Source organism: Mauremys mutica, chromosome 1, assembly GCF_020497125.1.
Source record: "Mauremys mutica isolate MM-2020 ecotype Southern chromosome 1, ASM2049712v1, whole genome shotgun sequence".
Taxonomy (NCBI): Eukaryota; Metazoa; Chordata; order Testudines; family Geoemydidae; genus Mauremys; species Mauremys mutica.
In genome coordinates this window covers 139854688-139874651 of record NC_059072.1, presented here as the reverse complement: position 1 = coordinate 139874651, position 19964 = coordinate 139854688, and the positions used below count along the sequence as shown (strand labels likewise).

The following is a 19964-nucleotide window of genomic DNA, read 5'->3' as shown; positions in this document are numbered from 1 at the left end:
TTTGAGCATAAGCTTTTGTGGGCTACAGCCCACTTCATTGGATGCATAGAATGGAACACATAGAAAGATATTTTATGCATACAGAGAACATGAAAAGGTGGAAGTAGACATACCAACTGTAAAAGGCTAATCAATTGAGATAAGCTATCATCAGCAGGAGGAAAAAAAAACCCACCCAAACCTTTGAAGCGATAATCAAGATGACCCATAGGTGTGAGGATATTTAACATGAGGAAATAGATTCAATTAGTGTAATGACCCAACCATTCCCAGTCTCTGTTTAGAACTAGATTTTGTATTTAATTTGCATATTAATTCCAGTTCAGCAGTCTCTCTTTGGAGTCTGTTTTTGAATTTTTGTTGTTGCAAAATTGCCACCTTCAAATTGCCACTGAGCGTTTGGAGAGGTTGAAGTGTCTGAAGCAGAAACATCAGCCCTCCTAGCCCCCACCTCCCAACCCGGTACAGTTAAGAGTGGCTGAGAGGGGAACCATCCAGTCACTGGGGCTGGGTGCAATCTCCCTTGGCCAGTGGAGTATATACAGTGTTTGCTGTGAAATCCTTCCTCTCTGGTGCATGTTCAAAATCGTATTTCATGGTGACAGTTCTGCAGTCTGTGCCCACAGCTGAGTGTGTTTGAACGAGACCTGGGACTGCTGTATATTGTGGTGCTGTCTCTTTAAAACGGGTCATGCTGCCAAGCCCTCCCCTTGCCAGGGAGCTCTCAGGCGAGGCAGAGGCACTCGGCGGCTGCAGGAGCCATCTTGCTAATGTCATGTGTCTGGTCTCGCTCTGGCTTCCTGCACTACCCGGGTTGCAGCGCGCTCACAAAGACGCGGTCTGGCGTTAGCAGTGACCCCAGGCTGCAGGAAGTAGCTGGTTTTGCCAGGACACAGCGTGCCAGTAAATGGTGCAAACTGCTACACACACACACACACACACAGAGAGAGACAAGAAACTGCAATGCACAGACCAGCAGAAACCAAACAGAAGCCACAGAGAATAAAGACACAGTGAGTACACAGACGAGAAGGCAAAATTAAAGCAGTTAAACTAGACAATAGTATTTTTTAAAAAATCCTGAACCAGGAGGATCGCAAGCCAGCCCCACCTTTATCTTTCTTTTGTAAACTTGCTAAAAACTGAAGGAGATGGGAACAAACGTTCCAGATCTATATGAAAACCTCAGGAGCAGATAAAAAAGAACAGGGCATAAACGTAGCCATTTTACTGCACATAGTTGGAGAGGAAGCTCTGAAAGTTTATAACGTTCTTACAGCAGCCAGCTGAAAATGCTTCTGTTTTGGATGGGATCTTAACAATGCTTAGGAACTATGGTAACCATAAGAAAAAATTTATGTTTGAACGGTACCAGTTCTGTAGTGTTCTCACCTACACTTAGGGGGAAGAGCAGATAGACAAGTATGTCATAGAGCTGAGGCAAAAAGCAAGAAATGAGAGTTTGAAAATACTGAAAATGATATTCTCAGATACAGGACTGTGTTCAGTGTCCCTGATAAAGGGCAAAAGGAAAGGTTGTTGAGGAAAGTGGAAACCTGATTTGGGCTTGCAGAAAGCCATAGGCATTTGCAGAGCCTCACAAGCCACAAAATAGAGATTCCGTCTGGGCCACCTACTGACAAGTTTGTAGAGACTGTTACACAAAAGAATACACAGGGCATCATGGGGAGGGCCTAGCTGCTGGGGAGTCAGAGCAAAGCAGACACACCAACCACTCACACACAAACTCTGTACACACTGTGGTAGGACAAACCTAGCCTATGGAAAAACATGTCCCAAATGTGGAATATTAAATCACTATTCTGTTTGCAGAGTTTAATCTTAATATTGGAGTGGAAGCTAAATGTTTTCCAATTCACCGTTTGAGAAAGATAGCAGGTCCCATCCAGATAAAATAGTTGTGCTTATAGCATATGGTGATTCCAGAATATACTCTGAAGGAGAAGTCACCTTAACAGTGGCAACGGTTAAAGCTAAGGTCAGTCTTCAATTGAAGACTTCACCTTAGTGATGAAGACTTAATCCTTAAGGCATTTACAACACTACTGATAGGCAGAGAAGCTTGCATACAGATACACCTACTATGTATGTGGGTATGCTGCATACCAGAGCACCCAGCACTAAAGAAGAATTGATTGCACAATACCTGGAATTCTTCAGGGGACTAGGAGAGTTCTGTGGGAAGCATCACATATATATATAGAGATCCATCAGTCCACCATTGGCATGCATGGCTGCAGAACTACACCTTCTGCAGTGACAGAGACTCAGAAATTCACTCAGACAGTTAGAAAAGGAAAGAGTCATAGCCAAAGTGAACTCACCCACTCCATGGGTTAGCAGTTTAATCATAACTGAGACAAAATATGGGAAGATTAGGTTTTGTTTGGATCCCTGATGCCTTAATAAAACTATATCGAGACAGCATTACTCCGTCCCCTCACCAGTAGATGTCTGTTGCTGACGAGCTGGTGAAAGCATATTCATTAGGCTAGATAAGAAAGATGGATATTGGTAGGTCACCTTAGATGAGTCATTTGAATTTTGCACTTTTAATACACTCTGGGACAGATACAAGTTTCTCTGTATTTTCCACTGCATGCATCCGATGAAGTGGGCTGTAGCCCACGAAAGCTTATGCTCAAATAAATTTCTTTGTCTCTAAGGGCTAGTCTACACTTACCAGCCGGGTCGACGCGGTGAGTTCGACTTCTCGGAGTTCGAACTATCGCGTCTAATCTGGACGCGATAGTTCGAACTCCGGAAGCGCCGCGGTCGACTCCGGTACTCCACCACTGCAAATGGCGGTGGCGGAGTCGACCTTGGAGCCGCGGACTTCGATTCTGCGGCGTCTGGACGGGTGAGTAGTTCGAACTAGGGTACTTCGAATTCAGCTACGCTATTCACGTAGCTGAATTTGCGTACCCTGGTTCGACCCCGCTTCTTAGTGTGGACCAGCCCTAAGGTGCCACGAGTACTCCTGTTATTTTTGTGGATACAGACTAACAGGGCTGCTACTCTGAAACAAATTTCTCTGTTTACCTTTTGGAATAAGAGATAAGGTGGTTCAGTAAAGATAATGCCATAATAAATAGACACAAGGAATGACTAAGAGAACATGCCATTGTGTTGTGTTGTTCCAGTGGTTTGAGTTGCACCATTTATCTGTCTGCACACCAGCTGTCTTAGGTGTTAGGTGTAACCGTATTGAATGGTGGAGCAATTGGAGCAAATTGGCTGTGCTGTCACTGTGGTGTGAGGAGAGTTACATCTGTACTTTGAGGGATCAAGTATTCCTCATTTCAGTATTGAGTTCTGTAGGCTTTGTCAGTAGGGGGTACTGGGGGTGGTGGTGTCTTGCCATGGGGATTGTCAGCCATCTGGTGGTTTACATGACTAGTCTCCAGTCCTTAGTGAGGAGTCAGTGAAGGCAATGGCTCAGAAGGAATCCTCAGGGCAAGGGTGAAGAGATGGTAACATTTAGCAAATCTAGGGTGGTCAGTATTTGTGTGTAGGTAGCTGCTGTTTGCTGTGCCTGATCTAAACTTGAGTTTTGCCTTAGCAAAGGGTATGTGCTAGACTTTGCCCTACAGTGCTTATGTGTTCTATTCCCAGAGCATCTGTAGTATCTGTAAGGGCAGTGTGTTATTGGCATGTTGGAGTATCACTCAAAAGAGGGCAGAGTAACTGTTGCATTGCAGAAATGGTTTGTACCTTCACTTTCTATTTCCTTGTTTTCAGAGGTTTAAGGTTACCCACTGTCCACATTCTGGAAGGGCATTAAGCAGCACTGAGTAAACCTAACTCTCTATTAATGAAGGTTTGGGTCAGTTAATTTCCTTGGTATTTTAAAGAAAAAAATTCTTACTACACCATAGAGTTGCCCTTGCTGAACCCCTGAGAGGAGGTGCAGTTACCCTGAATTGTGAAACCTGCTGCTAGAGGGAGCTGTGGAGACTGTTCTGTTGTTTGAATCCATAAAGAAAAATACACCAAAATTTGAAAAAAAACCTCTCCCGATTGTGCCAGACTTGGAAAGAAGGGACTCAGCAGGGGAGGAAGAAGATGACAGGTTCCAAATAAAACCGAGGAAGCCATGTTTCCATGGTTTAGGGATATCACACCAGCAGGAGCACTATTTCTCTGCACTGCAAGAAGTGTGGTAAGAGGGAAAACATTACCTGGGCTTGCCAGAGTGCCCCATAGAACAGCAAAGGATATGCTGAGAGGAAGCCATCAGTGATGGCAGGTAGGAGCCATGGAACTAGTTATGTGACTAGAAGTTGTCGGGCTCGGAGGCAGATTGTCTCCAGAGGAAAGGATATGTGAGTTGTACCATTTCACAGAACTGTATATGATGGAGAATGAACAGATGTCATCACCCTTATTATGTTAATGTAAAGATAAATGACATGAAATATTGATAATGGAGAGAGATACAGGAGTGGCAATGACCATGATCTCTGAGGGAGCTTACAAAAAAAAAAGTTATCTCAGGTAAGATTAAAAGAAACTATTGTGCTTTTACAGAATTGCAATAAGGGCAGAGAGGGGTATTAAGCTGTCTCCCTGTCACAGTAACTTATGAAGGTGTCTGTTCACCGTTAGAATTAGTTGTAATGGAAGGAAATGGCCCCCCAATAATGGGCAGAGATTGGTTATGCAAGATTAAATTGGATTGTGGTACATCATCTGCCAGACAGAGTGGGGGCACTGAAAGACCATTATAAAGCTGTCATTAGTACAGATATGGATTTGGTTAAAGACATACACCAGCAAAGCCAAGGCCATTCCTAAATTTCTGAAGGCTATACTTGTGACATATGCTCTGTGAGAGCCTATGGAAAAGCAACTGGATGACTTTCAAAAGCAGAATATAATTTCTCTATGGAGTCCTGTGAAAGAACTGCACCAATTGTGTGTATCCCAAAAGGTGATGGTAGTGTACGAATTTCTAGGGATTATAAAGTCACTATAAACTCCTGGCTGGAGATGGACAAGTATCTACTTCCTAAACCACAAGATTTATTTGCAAAACTGACAGAGGAAATGAAGTTGAGTAAACTAGACTTGTCCCAAGCATACCAGCAGATGGCAATGTAGCCAGATGCAAAAAAATTTCTGTCCACAAAAGGGGTATTTATGTATGAAAGATTACCCTATTCTGTTTCAGTGAATAACAGATCAGGCACTGCAGGAGGTAAATAGTGGTGTTTTGTTATTTAGATGATTTATTAATAACCAGGAGGACTTCAGAGGAGCATTTAAAATATGTAGAGGGGACACTAAAGAGATTACAAAAATATGTTTTAAAGTTAACAGAGATGAGTGGGGTTTTTTGTTTTTTTTTCAAAATCAGGTTACTTGTTTGAGGCGTTGTGTAGATGCAGAAAAGGTTTACCTATTAAAGGAGAATATAAAATCGGTTGAGAACACTCCAGTGCTATAGACGGTCTCAGAGCTTAGATTGTTTCTGACTGTGTTAAATTATTATGGAAGATTCATTACAAATTTACCAACATTAATTGCAGAAACTATAAAGTGGGTCTGGATGGAAAAGAAACATAAAACTTTTGAGATAGTGAAAAGGAAACTAGTTCCAGCCTATTGGTACATTGTAATCCTGAGCTTTCCATAACTAGGCCCCTGAGAAAATCGCGACTATGCAGAAATTGTGGAATTAGCCTAGTACTGCAGTTTTTCCTACAGCAGGGAAGTAAAAGTGAGCACCTGTAAGTTCTGGTCTCATGTTCGGGGAAATCTGTAGCCTCACATGAACTTCTGCTTCGATGTAACACTGCCCATGGATGCCTGCTTCTGTCATTCCATTGTAGGGGAAATCGCAGCAGTTTGGGGTGATTAAGTGTCTGTTTTTATTCAAAGGAATGCAGTAGTGACCTTTCACTGATGGCATTCTATGTATATCCTGTGAAATTTGCTACTTTACTTGTGACAGTGCTGTTATTTAAAAAAAACAAAAAAACAAAAAACCCAAGATTTTTTCAGGACCCTACCCATAACCTAACCTGTGATGCCTCTCCTGTAGGAATTGGGCCTGTCATTTCACACATTTGTAAAGATGGGAGTGAAAAATCCATAGCATTTGCTTGCAGAACATTATCAAAGGCTGAGAGATAAGACTCACAAATTAAAAAAGAAGTGTTAGCATCATTTGGGAAGTTATGAAATTCCATGAATACCTGTTTGGGAAACAATTGACCTTAATCACTGATATAGAATCATAGGGTTAGATGGGACCACAAGGGTCATCTAGTCTAACCCCCTACTAGGATGCAGGATTTGTTGTTTCTAAACCATCCAAAACAGATGCTGTCCAGCCTCCTTTTGAAAACCTCCAGTGGAGAAGGTTCCACAACCTCCCGAGGCAGCCTGTTCCATTGTCATATTGTTATTACCATTAGGAAGTATAATCCACTGGTAAAAATACTGGGCTCAAAGGCATTCCACCACTAGTGGCAGCGTGGCTGAAGAAATGAGATTTGATCTTAGCTGCCTACCCATATGACATTTTTTATAGACCATCAGAAAAACATGCTACTGCAGAAGCACTCTCCTATTTGCTCCTTTACACAGGAAAAGAGTGAGGAAAACTCTGCATACAGAGTCTCTTTCCTAGATGACCTTCCTATTACAGCTAATGAAATTGCTCTGGAAATAAGAAAAGATCCCATTTTGGTTAAGGTGATGCCCTATGCACTGTCAGGGTGGCCAAATCATATAACAGAACAACTTAGCCCTTACTATTTATGGAAACTAGAGTTATCCCTGTAGGATGGTTGTTTAGCATGGGAACTAGGGGTGCTAGGTGTCCAGTTTTCGACCGGAATGCCCAGTCGAAAAGTGACCCTGGTGGCTCTGCTCAGCACCGCTTACCAGGCCTTTAAAATTCCAGTTGGCTGCTCACAGCAGGGCAGGCAGGGTGCCTGCCTGGATCCGTGCAGCTCCTGGGAAGCTGCCAGCATGTCTGTCTGGCTCCAAGGCATAGGGGCAGCTACGGGGGCTCTGCACGCTGCCCCTGCCCCAAGCGCTGGCTCTGCAGCTCCAATTGGCCAGGAACCCCAGCTAATCAGAGCTGTGGGGGTGGTGCCTGGAGGCAGAGCACGGAGCTGCATTGCTGCACCTCTGCCTAGGAGCCAGAGGGAGATGTCGCCACTTCTGGGAACTGCCTGAGCTGAGTGCTGCCCAAAGCCCACATCCCAAACTCCCTCTCATACCCCAACTCCTTGCCCCATCCCTGAGTTCCCTCCTGTGCCCAAACTCCCTCCCTCCCGAACCCCTGCCCCAGCCCGGAGCGCCCTCCTGTGCCCCAAACTTCTCATTTCTGTAGAGCCTGCACAACCAGCCCAGAGCCGATAACCGCTCCCACACCCTGCCCCAGCCTGGCGCCCCCTCCCACACTCCAAACCCCTCTGCCCCAACCCCCAGCCTAGAGCCGCCTCCTGCCCCCCAAACCCATCATATCCAGCCCCATCCCAGAGCTTGCACCCCCAGCCGGATCTCTCAACCCCTCTTGCACCCCAACCCCCTGCCCTAGCCTGGTGAAAATGAGTTTGTGAGTGAAAGTGGGGGAGAGCAAGTGATGGAGGGAGGGGGGAATGGAGTGAGTGGGGGGTGGGACCTCAGAGAAGGGATGGGGTAAGGGGGTTCTGTACAGGTCTGTCGCAACTTATCCGCATTTAACATGCGCGATTTCAGCTTTACGCTGTAGGGCTGGAATCTGGGGGGGCGTGGCCTCAAGCAGAAGAGGCGTGGCCTCAAGATTTAAAGGTCAGCTGTGGCTGGGAGTCCCAGGGCCTTTAAATCACCCAGGGGGCTCCTAGCTGCAGAGGTGGCTGGTAGCCTCTGGGGCGAACTAAAGGGCCTAAGGCTCCAGCCACTATGGAGCTCCGGGCCCTTTAAATGCCAGTCCCAGCCTGGCTGCCAAAGCTGCGGGCAGGATTTAAAGGGCTCCTCCGGGCTCCCCACCGCGGCGGGAAGCCCAGTGGAGCCCTTTAAATCCCGCCCGCAGCTCCAGCGGCCGGGCCGAGGCGGCATTTAAAGGGCTCTTCCAGGCTCCTCGCTGTCGCGGGGAGCCCGGAGGAGCCCTTTACATGCCGCCCTGGCCTGGAGCTGCGGGTGGGATTTAAAGGGCTTGGGGATGTAACTTTGAGTATATGCGGTTTTCGCTTTACGCGTTAACCGCAGAACGGAACCCCCGCGTAAGATAAGACTTGCCTGTATTGTGTAATTAGAAAGCTGGCAACCCTAGTCCTTTGTAAGGCAGTAATGACGTTTCCATGAGAAGCAGGGAATGAGGAGGGAAAGATGTCTGAAGCCTGAGTCCAGCAGAACTAGCCTTGTCTAGATTTTAGCTTTTAGTCCATATTGTGTTACAGCCTTTACTGGTTTCCTGACAGCCCCTCCCCCAGGTTTTTCTGTCTAGGGTAGAGAGTATTGGTATGAAATTACAAGGGAGGATGAAGTGGGAAGAAGGTGCGGTAAAGCAGGTATTGGGATCAGAGACACATCTGGTAGAGGTAAAAGGGGGGTGATAATGAAGAGGCATATAGATAAACTGTTACCAGATAAAGGCTTGGTACAATTACAAGATGTGGTTCCTGAAGTTGATTGAAACAGGGTGTGAATGAGCTCTTCACTGACATCTAGTGATGAGCTGGGGGAAGAGACTTCAGGAACAAACCTTGTTTGCATAGACATGCCTGTTGTCCCAAGATGTGCAGCATGATGGAGCAGCTGCCCAAATGACCACTTTTGGCTGGTGTTGGATTGCAGGTTACTTTGGTGTTGGGTGCAAGGGTGAGGAAAGGTTGTTGTCCTTGTTGTGTAAGTGGGGGCAGCAGAACTGTGCTTGGCCTGCCCTGATTGAGAGGGGTCACCCTCAGCTAAACTGCACTCACTAAGCAGTGGGAGGATGCCAAAGGCTAGTGGAGAGGAGCAGTGAGGGTCGGTCAGTCAGTCAGTGACTGGCCTGTGTGGGGGTGGTATAGGTTCTACTCAAAGAGTCATAGACATTATTCTGACCCTTTTGTGCTCTCCTGTTTAATAACTAAGCTGAGTGTACTCATGTGGGAGTTTTTTGTTTTGTTACAGATCAGTAGAGCTGAAGTTGCTGATACCCAGGTGTGTATCCTAAGTTTAGATTTGCTGTGCTGTGTATCTCCAGTGCAAGAGATTGACCAGTCTGCTTTAGTGCAATGCTGCTCTTCTAATGGCTGAAATCACTGAGAGCTATGTTAAGTGGTGGAACATCAAGGCATTGCAGAAGTTGCAGTAAAGTGGCACAGTGGTGGCATGAACAATGATGCAGGCAGAAGCCAGCAGCCTAGTGACTGACAATGAAGCAGCCAGTGACACGATGAACAAGTGGCGGCAGCAGGCAGCAATACAGCATGAACGGTACAGCAGCAGAGCCATTTCTCGGCCTCTCCTCCATACCCATTAAGGTGGGAGGCGAACTCACCAGAATGCACCTCTGAATTTTGCATCTTTGCTGACCAAGTACAACTGTGAGTGCAATGTAGTAGAGGGAGAGGGGAGTGGCATGTTAAAAGAACATTTGTTAGTCAGACTTTCACACTGCAAGGTGAGAACCTAAGGCAAAGAACACTGCCCAGTGTGCTGTGAGATGGGTGTTTGGCTCATGGTCACATGCTTGCGGCATTTCCCCAAATTAATGCTGACTTCCTTTCCCCTTTTTATTGAAAGGTTTCTTTTCTATACTCAGACTCAGTGCTAGCCAGAGGGGAAGTAATGCCTCTTAGAGGTCCCCAAGGGCAGTGTAATTTTTCCCAGATTGCTGATGGGGACTCAAGCTGCTTCTGGGTTATATTGTTAAGAGGGATCCCTAAACATTGAACCGAACCCTACCTGACAGAGTTACATTTGTAAAAACAGTTACTTCTACTCTAAAGAGCTAATAGAGAAAACCTACATTGTCAGCTGCTTCCTGGCTAACTAGCCACAAGTTGAGCTTTTTCACGTGACATCTTGTCTGTTGAGCCAGAGAACTATGTGATGAGTTGAGAAGACCAAACTAGCCAGGAAACATGCATGAATCTAAGGAACACCAAATATTACAAGAATCAATAAAATCATGCAAGTTGACACTGCTAACTCCCTTGAGCCCCTTTGAAAACCCCAGTGGAAGAGTAAAACTTTTATTTCAGGATAAGAGAGAGAGAGTACAGTGCAGTGACTTGCTAGCTAACATTCTGCATCTGAACTGAAACACAAAATGGCTACTTCCTCACAGCTGCCCCAAGGTCAGAGAGAGTGTTTGTCTATACTGCTGAAAATCTGCTAAAAAAGCATTGTTCGGATCAGTTTCTGACTTCAGATCAAATTCGGCGAGTAGTTTCAGCCAAGCAAAAAATTTGGAAATGTCAAAAGTTGTTGTTCCAACATGTTTGAACTGAACTGCTTAGAAGTTTTATTTTGAAAATGTAGTTTTGCATTGACATTTTCTTTAGAAAATGTCACCATTTCATTTTGATGTGTCATTTTGAGTTTTTCATTTCATAGAGAAAAAACAAAACTTCTGGTTCAGTTTGAAACTAATTTTTTTCCCCCAGATTTTCGGTTTGGTCACTGAACCAAAATATAAATCATTGGCTCAGCTCTATACTCCAGGGCTCTGTCCAGTCTGAGTTATAAATGGTTCATGCTGTTGGGGCTTTATTCAGGTTACACTGCAGTGGCACTTAGTAGAGGAAGAAGCAATGATCATGTATCTCTCATGGGTATAACCACTCAGCCACTCCCATCCCTGTTAAATTCCCAGTCACCACCCAGCACTTGCTCCTATAAAATGCTTTACTCAGATCCTTAAAGGTGCCTAAATACCCTTGTGGACCTGGGCCCTTGCAACTTCTTGACATTTAACCCTGACATTGCTATCCCACTGAATTTGTCCCTGTAGATACCCCCAAGTCATTGTGTGACTTTTATCCTGTAAATACCCAGCTAATCTACGGCTTCTGAAACTGTAAATACTCAGCCACTCAAAAAAGAAAAAAATACCCTTTGTATATCTTGCTCCACCATGTCTTATCCTGCAATCAGGACATTTTTGCTCTGCCGGTCCCCAGCCATTCCCAGTTGCTTCCTTGCTAGGGTGCACACACACATGTGGCCAGCTTAAGGCCAGGACACTAGGTTATCTCTGAGAACTGCCAGGGGGTGTTTATTTTGCTCTGGTGAGGCCATGAGAGAGGACAGGTCAGGGTTGGGCTTAACCCCTCTGGCCTAGCACAAGACCTTGCACACAGCAGTATCCCTGTGTGCAGTTCCTACCTATGCTGAAATCTGCTTAGTTGGGGACAAATAAAGCTGGGGTTTAAGGTAGACCCCAAGACGACGACTAATGAGGAGATCCAGTGCTTGGTAAATGTGACAAACATGGTCGATAGGGGAACTTGCAGGCTCCAGTCATGGAGCAGTGGTGGGGTTGGCATCAGAAGAATGGGCATGCCTGACTTCTGCCTGCTAAGCTATGGGCAAATGTTCCTCTCAGCCAGTTGTTCTAGTCTCCTCCCCCACCATAATGCCACTTGCTGTGCGTGTAATCTGCAGGATACTGTATCTCCCCCATAGGGGGCATCAAGGCCAAGGTAGACCAGAACACCATGTTTAGCATTTCATGAAGTCACATCTGCTTGTATCTCTCCCACCCCGCCTTTGTGCTGAGCAGCCTGAAGGCATTTAAAAGGAGGTGACCCAGAGCTCCCTCATCTGCACAAAAGGTAAGGGCCTCTCTCCAAATTCTGTACTGCTGAGACTAGAACCAGCAGGGAAGGCAGCAAAGGGAGGGAATCTACAGTGTCTCCCTCAGTTCCCAGCTAACATGGTACACTCAGATACAGCCACGTAAAACAAACCCTTGGGTGTGAACTGGTAGCTAGGACTCTCGCAAAACACTGTGAATGCCTGTTATATATTGCACTGCTCCTAATATTACATCCACACCAAGGACAGCCAAAACTCCATCAAAATCCACTCCAGCAAATCCTTCAAAAGGAGTTTGCAAGTGGACAGCAAGAACTGCCTGCTGCTTCCGCAGACTGCCCTGCCTGATGGTTCATGTATGTGAATGGCAATGGCTGTGTCTATGGCCTACACTGGAAACTTCAAAGCGCTGTCATGGGAACACTCCTGGGGCAGCGCTTTGAAGCGCGAGTGTGGTTGTGCGCGAGTGCTGGGAGAAAGCTGTCCTAGCACTCCTGGTAATCCACCTCCACGTGCTCCCACTCCCCTGAGCCAGCAAGTTAGAGCACTATAAAATATAAGTGTAGCCAAGCTCTATGTGCAGCTCAAAGATCCCCAGCCCACTGCTCCTCACTGTGGGACCACTCCACCCAGTAATGAACCATTCTTGTGTTTGCCTCTTTTGTTCTTTGGTACATTCATTCTTCCTGTGTTTCTTTTGTTTTTTGTTTCATTGTTTCTTACGCTTTTTGTTTCATTCTTTATTCACTGTCTCTCTAGTTCCTTCTTTCTCTTTCATGTATCCTGTTCCTGTGTTTCCTTCACTGTTTTGAAGAAACTTTTTCTTAAGCTTCTTCAGATCAATTCTGCACCCAGAAAAATAGATTTATTTTTTTAGCTTTAGAATCTCCAAGTGGCACATGAGGCAACCCATTTTTCCCACTGCTGTCTGTCCAGAGCAAGTTGAGTCACTCCATTGTAAGTTGTCTCCATGATGGCTGCATTATTTTCAATCATCCTGCTCAGAGAAGTAGATGTATTTCCAAGTGAAATTTATGCCAATTACTCCTATTGCGCTCTTTTTGGTTTTCTTCTTTCCCAGGCAGTGAGGTTTCTGGGGGACATTAACTGCAATGGATTGTGTCTCCATTGCAGATACAGTCATCTTCCAGGAGGAGTCTCTGTGCTGTTGTATGAGTCAAAATTGAATCTGGATCTGAACTTAATGATGTGGAAAAGAGGATAGAAGCAGATCTGTCAGAAAGGTGTTTGAGAACTGCCACAGTGTTAAATGCAGGATGGCAGTGATTAGGGTTTTATTGTCAGGATTAGTTTCCCTTTGTTATAGACAATCCTGAGATACAAGATCCTTGTGCCCCAAAAGACATCTGGGTTCAATCTCTCTCTGCAGACAGTGAATGCTTCCTGCACAGCAGCCTTGCAGCAAAGTTTGATCTGCTCCTTTCAGACAGGTCACTTCCCACCGTTGCCTCAGCTCCCTGAATGACAAGAACCAGCCAACAGGGAAACAGGGGAGAGGAGGGTTTAAAACAGGATGACTGATTATAAATATTGTTACAAATCTGGAGCACCCAAGGACTTCCGTGTTGTCACTCTGCTGAACTGCATGGCCCCTCAGGGCTGCACTGTGACTGTGTGCATAGGACTTGGCTTCTCCTGCCTCAAAAACTTGGGCCTCAATGACTGGAGCAAAAGGGGATTCTCCACTATATGTTAGCAGTATAGAGCCTATGATACACAACTAAGCATTTCTGATTCATCCAACAATGCCCTGCAGTGCAAATGTATACTAAATAGCTGGGTACAATGTTAGTGCTGTTTTATAATGGGGATGATTCACCTTTACTCCCTGCACCCCTTTAGCCCTCCCTGGGCTCAGTCGTTAAGTAGTCCCAGCCCTGGTATGGGCCATATCCCCAGGGCTTCCTCCCTAGAGACACAACCTTCCTAAGGCCAGCTCAGTCCCAGCATCCAGCCCAGAGCTCCTTCTTTGCTCCCCTGGTCCCTACTAGCAAATTGTCTTTGGCTCAGTCCTAGCAGCCAGCTAGGATCCTCTCACCGCCCCAGTCCCTGCTGCCACTTAGCTGTCTGTGCGCCTGCTGCTCTTCAGCCAGGCACACAGTCCTTTCTTCTCCAGCTCCAAACAGGAACTAACTGCTGAGTTGTTCTGCAGCTCCTTTTATATGGCCCTCCTGGCCCCTGACTGGCTGTTCCAGCAGCTCCTCTGATTGGTTGCTTCCGCACAACCACTCTAGGCTGCTTGGAGGATCTCTCCACAGCTCCTTGCTTGGGGTGGGTGTGGCAAACCCTGAGGCCTCCAAGCAGTTGCCCTTTGGGCCTAGTCCACCCCATCACAAGCCCCCAGGTAACAAAGTCCAGTAATTTTGGATCACGTCCCTGTACTATGGTCCTAATGAAACACTTAGAACATTAAGTTCCATGCAGGGTGAGGGAGCTACTGTGCCTCATGGCAACACCCTTTCTGTCTCTAGGTGTTTATAGAGCACCAGCACCATAGAAACCAGGCACTGTATTAATAAGCCTTCTCTCATGCCCTCTCCCTCCAGGGGACCCTTCGCTACCCTCTCTCTCCTCGATGTCATTAAGTTATCACAGTGCAACAGGTAAATCAGAAAGGTCTTCACAGGCTATTCGTGCTCTGGAGCAGAACGTTTCCTCTTCATTTGTGGTCCAGACTGATCCAGTCTCTCTCATTTCAGTTATGCCAGGACATGCAATAGCTCCAGGGTGGCCATTGTTGATGGCAGGATGCTCTCAGGCTTCATCTCTTCATATCATCCTGGTAGAAGGTAAAGGATGGGAGTGATGTGAATAAACCACCCCATGGGCAGAGTGGGCTACAGGCTGTTATACCCTGGGCTGGATAAAGAGAGAGGACCAGGCCAGCCAACCAGCATTCTGAGCCATGTGGGCATGCACTGGAGTCCACTTGGCTCAGGACACTTTGCCATCCCCTTCATTCCATACAACCAGTAACCCACTTAATGAAACAAACATTAAACTCAAGCTGTGTGTGGATTTCCTGTCAAACTGCTGCAGACTAGCTTAGCACGCACACGCACACACACACACACACACACACAACCTAGAGACAGATTTTATAGGTATCTAAGTATTAAAATACGTTTGAAAATTTGCCTCCACTGATTATTTTGCAGTTTCCACTTTGACCACTAGATGCCACTGTTGTTTCACAGGAATAGAAGTGGTGAATCATAATATCATCACATAGAATATCAGGGTTGGAAGGGACCTCAGGAGGTCATCTAGTCCTACCCCCTGCTCAAAGCAGGACCAAACCCAGCTAAATCATCCCAGCCAGGGCTTTGTCAAGCCTGACCTTAAAAACCTCTAAGGAAAGAGATTCCACCACCTCCCTAGGTAACCCATTCCAGTGCCATTCACATGGGCATTTCTGCAGGATCTGGGACGCCTCTTATGTTTAATGCTTGTTAATAATGGATCCTCTTTCCCATTTCTTTGTTTAAAGCTTAAGGATGATTGTGTGATGATGCAGGTGGAAACCAAGAACAACTGTGTCCCCTTCTACATGGAGAACATAAATTCAAAGAGAGATTTTTTCCCCCTGTTGTTATATATGTCTACAAGCTTTAAACAGCTGCCTTTTGAAAATGTTTGTCTCAGGGCCAAAAATCTTAACAAGACAACTGTAAAGAAACTGATCAGGTGAACAGGGACTGTCTGGGGTGATGGTGCCATGCAAAATGAGAGCCCCATGTATTTGGAATCCACATCAGTAGGTCTTTGCTGAAGAGAAATTGATATTAAAAGAAAACATCTAATGCCGTCCTCTGTCCTCCCATTCCCAGGTCTCTCAGAAGAATATCAGTTTCTTAGCTGAGCAAGAACTTCCTGTGTCCAATATCAAACTGGCTTCAGTGCTGATCTACGGTTAATATGAAAGAGGTAGGAGGTCTGGCTGAGATCCACTAAACTGGGTGATGTTTTTTTGCACTTTGCTCCTGGTACCATACCACAATTGACAAAGGGTCACAACCAGCCTGTGTGTTGGATGTTAGCCCCATGTCCCTCCCAGATGCGGCCAGTGGACTCACTGGAACTCACCAGGCACTGTGTGTATGTTGTAGCTCTGCCTTGGGAAAGGATCAATCCAAAATGGGGAAATTTCAAGAGCATTTCATCAAATATTTAGTGACTTTCTGAACATGTCAGATTCTGCCCATGAGTTTATAGATCAGCTGTGAAGACAGGTCATTCTGAAACAAGGGAGGCTGTGAGCCAGGGGAACTCTTGGTGCCAATTGGTGGAAGACACAGGGATGCATAAGTATTACAGGGATCCCGCTGGGCCTGGTATTTACATAGTACTTTGTCAGAGTCTGATGCAAGGTCTCTACTGAAACCTTCTGTCACACTGGCCATCATAATCATTGCAAAATGTATGTGTAGTTACTATGTAAGGAGCTATGCATATATAATGAAAATTATGTTTGAGTTCTGTGAGTTGGGTGCACCTACCAGCAGGGAATAAGCAAGTTTCTTTCAGACAGAAAATGTTTATCTATTGGTCTGTCTACATTTAAATTGGGTATTGTATACTTCAGAATGAACACCTATTTGCAGTCTGAGCAAAATGCTAATCAAGTGATTGCAAAGTTTCCATGAAGACAATGGAATTTTTATTTATTTATTTATTTATTAGCTGCAGCTGTAGGGACAGAAACAAATTCTGCATCTTTCCACTGAGGAGGCAAGAGGTCCATGTACTTGTATCATGAATGGAAGATCACAGCCTAGGTTGGTTGTAATACACTGGAAGGATTTGGGGTGAGTTTTTGCTCTGGCTGACTTGACAAGTAAAATGTAGGCTCTAGAATGCATGTTATGATTTTATTTTATATGTAACACTGTTTCCAAAATTTGATTTTTTTTATCACTTGAATCTCTGCTTTTAAAAAAAAAAAAAAACCCAACTCTGTAAACAAATCTAAGTGCTGTGTGTAAAGCAGAGCTGTGTTGTATGGTATAAGTGATCAGCTGTGCTGTACTGCTCATTGGGAACGGCAGATTTGGAGAAGATGAGAGTGTCCAGTGGATCAGGGGCTTAGCATTGCAGGTGGATGCTTGGGAGGGCTTAGAGGTTGGAGTGTATCAGTACAGAGTGTGAGGCCTGGAAGGTAGTGCTTGTCTTGCCACAGGCTGGTGGTGTTGGGGAACCAACCCACAGCAGGTACAGACAAGGCTTCCTCATACTCAGGGTTGGGGGTAGCAAGGTCTCTCATGTGCATGGATACCCCTAGGAATCATCACACAGGCTTAAACTTCTGAAAGGTGTTTGTGAGTTGGGAATACTCTCTAATTGGGGCAGGGGACAGTTATGTGGAGGTTACAGCAGTGGTTTGAGAGAATGTGACATTTGGGTTTTCTCTTTTCCAGGCAAACACGTCTTGCTGAGTGCAGCACAGCCTGTGGTCAGACATCTCACCCGGAAAGCAGCTGCAAGTCTGCAGCGATTAGAGTAACGTGTGAGTGATACTCTACATAGAGAGCGATAAGAATGGGGAGAGGGGAAGGTGTGGGGAGGAGAGAGTGGGTGGCATGCAGAGATGTAGTTAAATGAAAGGAAGAGTTGTTCCAAATCCAAAATGCTCTTGAAGCATTTTGTAAGGTATTTGAAAATGAGCTCCTGTCACTGGAAAAATATACAAGATTTTGTAGATGTTGGGCTTGGAAATGAATCCTTTTTTACAGTGAAAATAAACCTATTCCTGAGCAGAAAATGGGCTCATCAGGTGGGATTTTCAAAAGCAACTAACTGATTTAGGAGCACATGTGGTATTGAAAGTCAGTGGGCAGTGTAGTCCTGAGGCACTTTTGAAAATCCCACACATCAGCTGAAGGTGACTCTGGGATCGGAACTCTTGCATATTCAGGATTTGAAACGTCTCACGGTGCTGATCCTGTAACAGCCACTTCAGGGAGCTTCATGGGAAAATGAAACATTCAGGGCATGAAATTGCCTAAAACACGGTGCAAATTTCTCCACTGAATTCTACAGCTGCAGTTTCATGCAGCTGCTGTGATTTGTAGAGCAGGAAACAAAAAAGTGGGATTAAGTGTGGATTTTTCCCTCCTGGCACAACCAGAATTCCCATTAAAGCCACTTGGGGAGATTTTGATCTCTCTTGCTCCAGCATAAATCAAGAGTAACTCCCACAAAGTCCACAGAGTTACAACAGTGAAGGAGAGAGCATGGGTGGGGCCCAATGGGTGGGGATGTAGGATTGCTCTGCATGGGGCCCAAACAGGCTGATGTTTCATGTAATTAATAGAAACCCCGCCCCCCCCCATTTCAGGACTGGCCTGTTTAGCTGTACAGAATGACATTATTTTCTGGGGAGAAAATTTGGGCTCTTTTTTTTGGTGCAGACTCTCCCTTTCCATTGCTGTGACAGAGTGCTGAGGCCTGACAGGTAGGACAGCAGCCTCATGGCTTTAGCCTCAATTAGTTCCCCCAGGGACAGCTGCTAGAGCAATTAGGTAATCAGAAGGAGAGGCTTGGGGGGTAAGAAACAAATTAGACCTCAGCTGGCTAACCTGAGAAGCCAGGAAGGAAGTGCTACAAGGAAAGGATGACTTGGCTAGCTGAGTCCAGACTGAAGGAGTTCCCAAGAGAGGGAAATCTCTTTTCCTCCTAGGGCCCTGGTAAAGATGGATTGAAAGATGTAGGATTAAAAACTGTGATGTTGCCCTGTACTGGTGTTGGTGGAAGGGTTTGGAATAAAATACAGACTGAACACTAAAAGGAAGTGGGTCTGAGCAGTTTCTGGAGCAGCAGAGGATGGACAAAGCATCACCCTGTTACAATCACTCATGGTTTTTATTCTGTGTTTTTAATTCTTCACAGGACAAATATGGAATGCGAACTGAGGAAAGAAGCCGGACAGCTTATTTCCCTTTGACTATAGACTGTTAGTAAATGTTACACTTACAATCTGGCTGTCTGCATGCTGTGACTGTGCAGTAGTTAACTTGGCTAGATTCAACCCTAGTGTGTATATCCCCTCCATGAACTCCCTCTAGATCTATAAGACCACACATGACCCTGGTTCCACACTCAGACTGAGAACTGTAGTTGGTCAAAGCATGTAACATTCCCCATAATAAACTTCTCAAATTCCACATGCCTGGGTCCTGGTTATCTTGTTCTCTCCACACACTTTAGTGGCATGAAACTGAAGAACACTTGCTGTTAGTAAACTCAATGGCATTTCCCTTTTGTAGTGCAATAAAAACTTATGAACACCCCAGCTGACCAATTCCAAAATTTCAGGGAATGTTCTAGGCATCAGTGGGCAGAACCCTGCAGATTTTGAAGAAACATGGATAACTGGAAAAGCCTGATTTCTACTGGTGCATGTGTAATTTAAAGTCAGGCCTACAACATATGCATTTGCTGCAGGCAAAGAAATCTCTGGTGCCCCCTGCTGCTGCCTACACAAATCACAAGCTGCTGTTTAATATGCTGCTGTCTCTCCATTAGGTGGATTGCTAGGCCTATGTAACCAATGATGTGTGCAATTTCTAATTAGAGTGAGAGGCAATCCCAAAAAGACAGTAACAAAAGGGCAATGGAGTTATGCATGACTCTTGGGTGAGCCATCAGGAATATTGTGGGCAAGGCAAAGTATCTATTTCATAGCTCTGCCAGTGGCCCTCAGTCCTTCGCTGCAGCCCCTGCTATTCCAGTCCTGGGCTCCCCACACAGCTCTGCCAATGCCCCATAGTCCTGCCCTGCAGTCCCCTGCTATTCCAATCCTAGTTGTCTCTTAAGAGCACAGTTTCACTAGGTCTTCTACTAATTTCCATACTTCATAAAACCTGAGCACTGGGATTAAAAAACCTATACACCCCTCCTTTGCAAGTAAGGGGAAGGTAAGTAAGAAGGGGATTGTGCCATTTAAAGGACAGAGCATCCCTCTGCCTTGTCCACTTCACAGCACCTTCCCAATTACTCAGCCCATTACAGGGAAAACAAGAGGGAAAGTTGGCACCACTCCCTTTAGGGCTGGTCTACACTGAGGGGGGCTGAAGTTGAAGTATCTTAGTTCGACTTACCTGGCTGTCCTTATGGTGGCAAGTCAACTGCTGCGGCTCCCCTGTCGACTCCGCTTACTCCTGCCGAGGTGGAATACG

At 45.6% G+C, this 19964-nt stretch overlaps 1 long non-coding RNA gene across 6 annotated transcripts; it reads left to right on the top strand.

The window, feature by feature from the left end:
* The first annotated feature begins 738 nt into the window (after positions 1 to 738).
* On the top strand, positions 739 to 18952 carry LOC123374005. 6 transcript variants are annotated; one of them, XR_006581001.1, is made up of 7 exons: positions 739 to 1013; positions 14334 to 14390; positions 14487 to 14576; positions 15618 to 15714; positions 16471 to 16595; positions 17205 to 17293; positions 18676 to 18952. It is a non-coding gene; the product is annotated as an uncharacterized LOC123374005 (long non-coding RNA). The 6 variants fall into 6 exon arrangements; XR_006581003.1 differs by lacking the exon at positions 14334 to 14390; XR_006580994.1 differs by having other exon boundaries at positions 14334 to 14576.
* The last annotated feature ends 1012 nt before the right edge of the window (positions 18953 to 19964 follow it).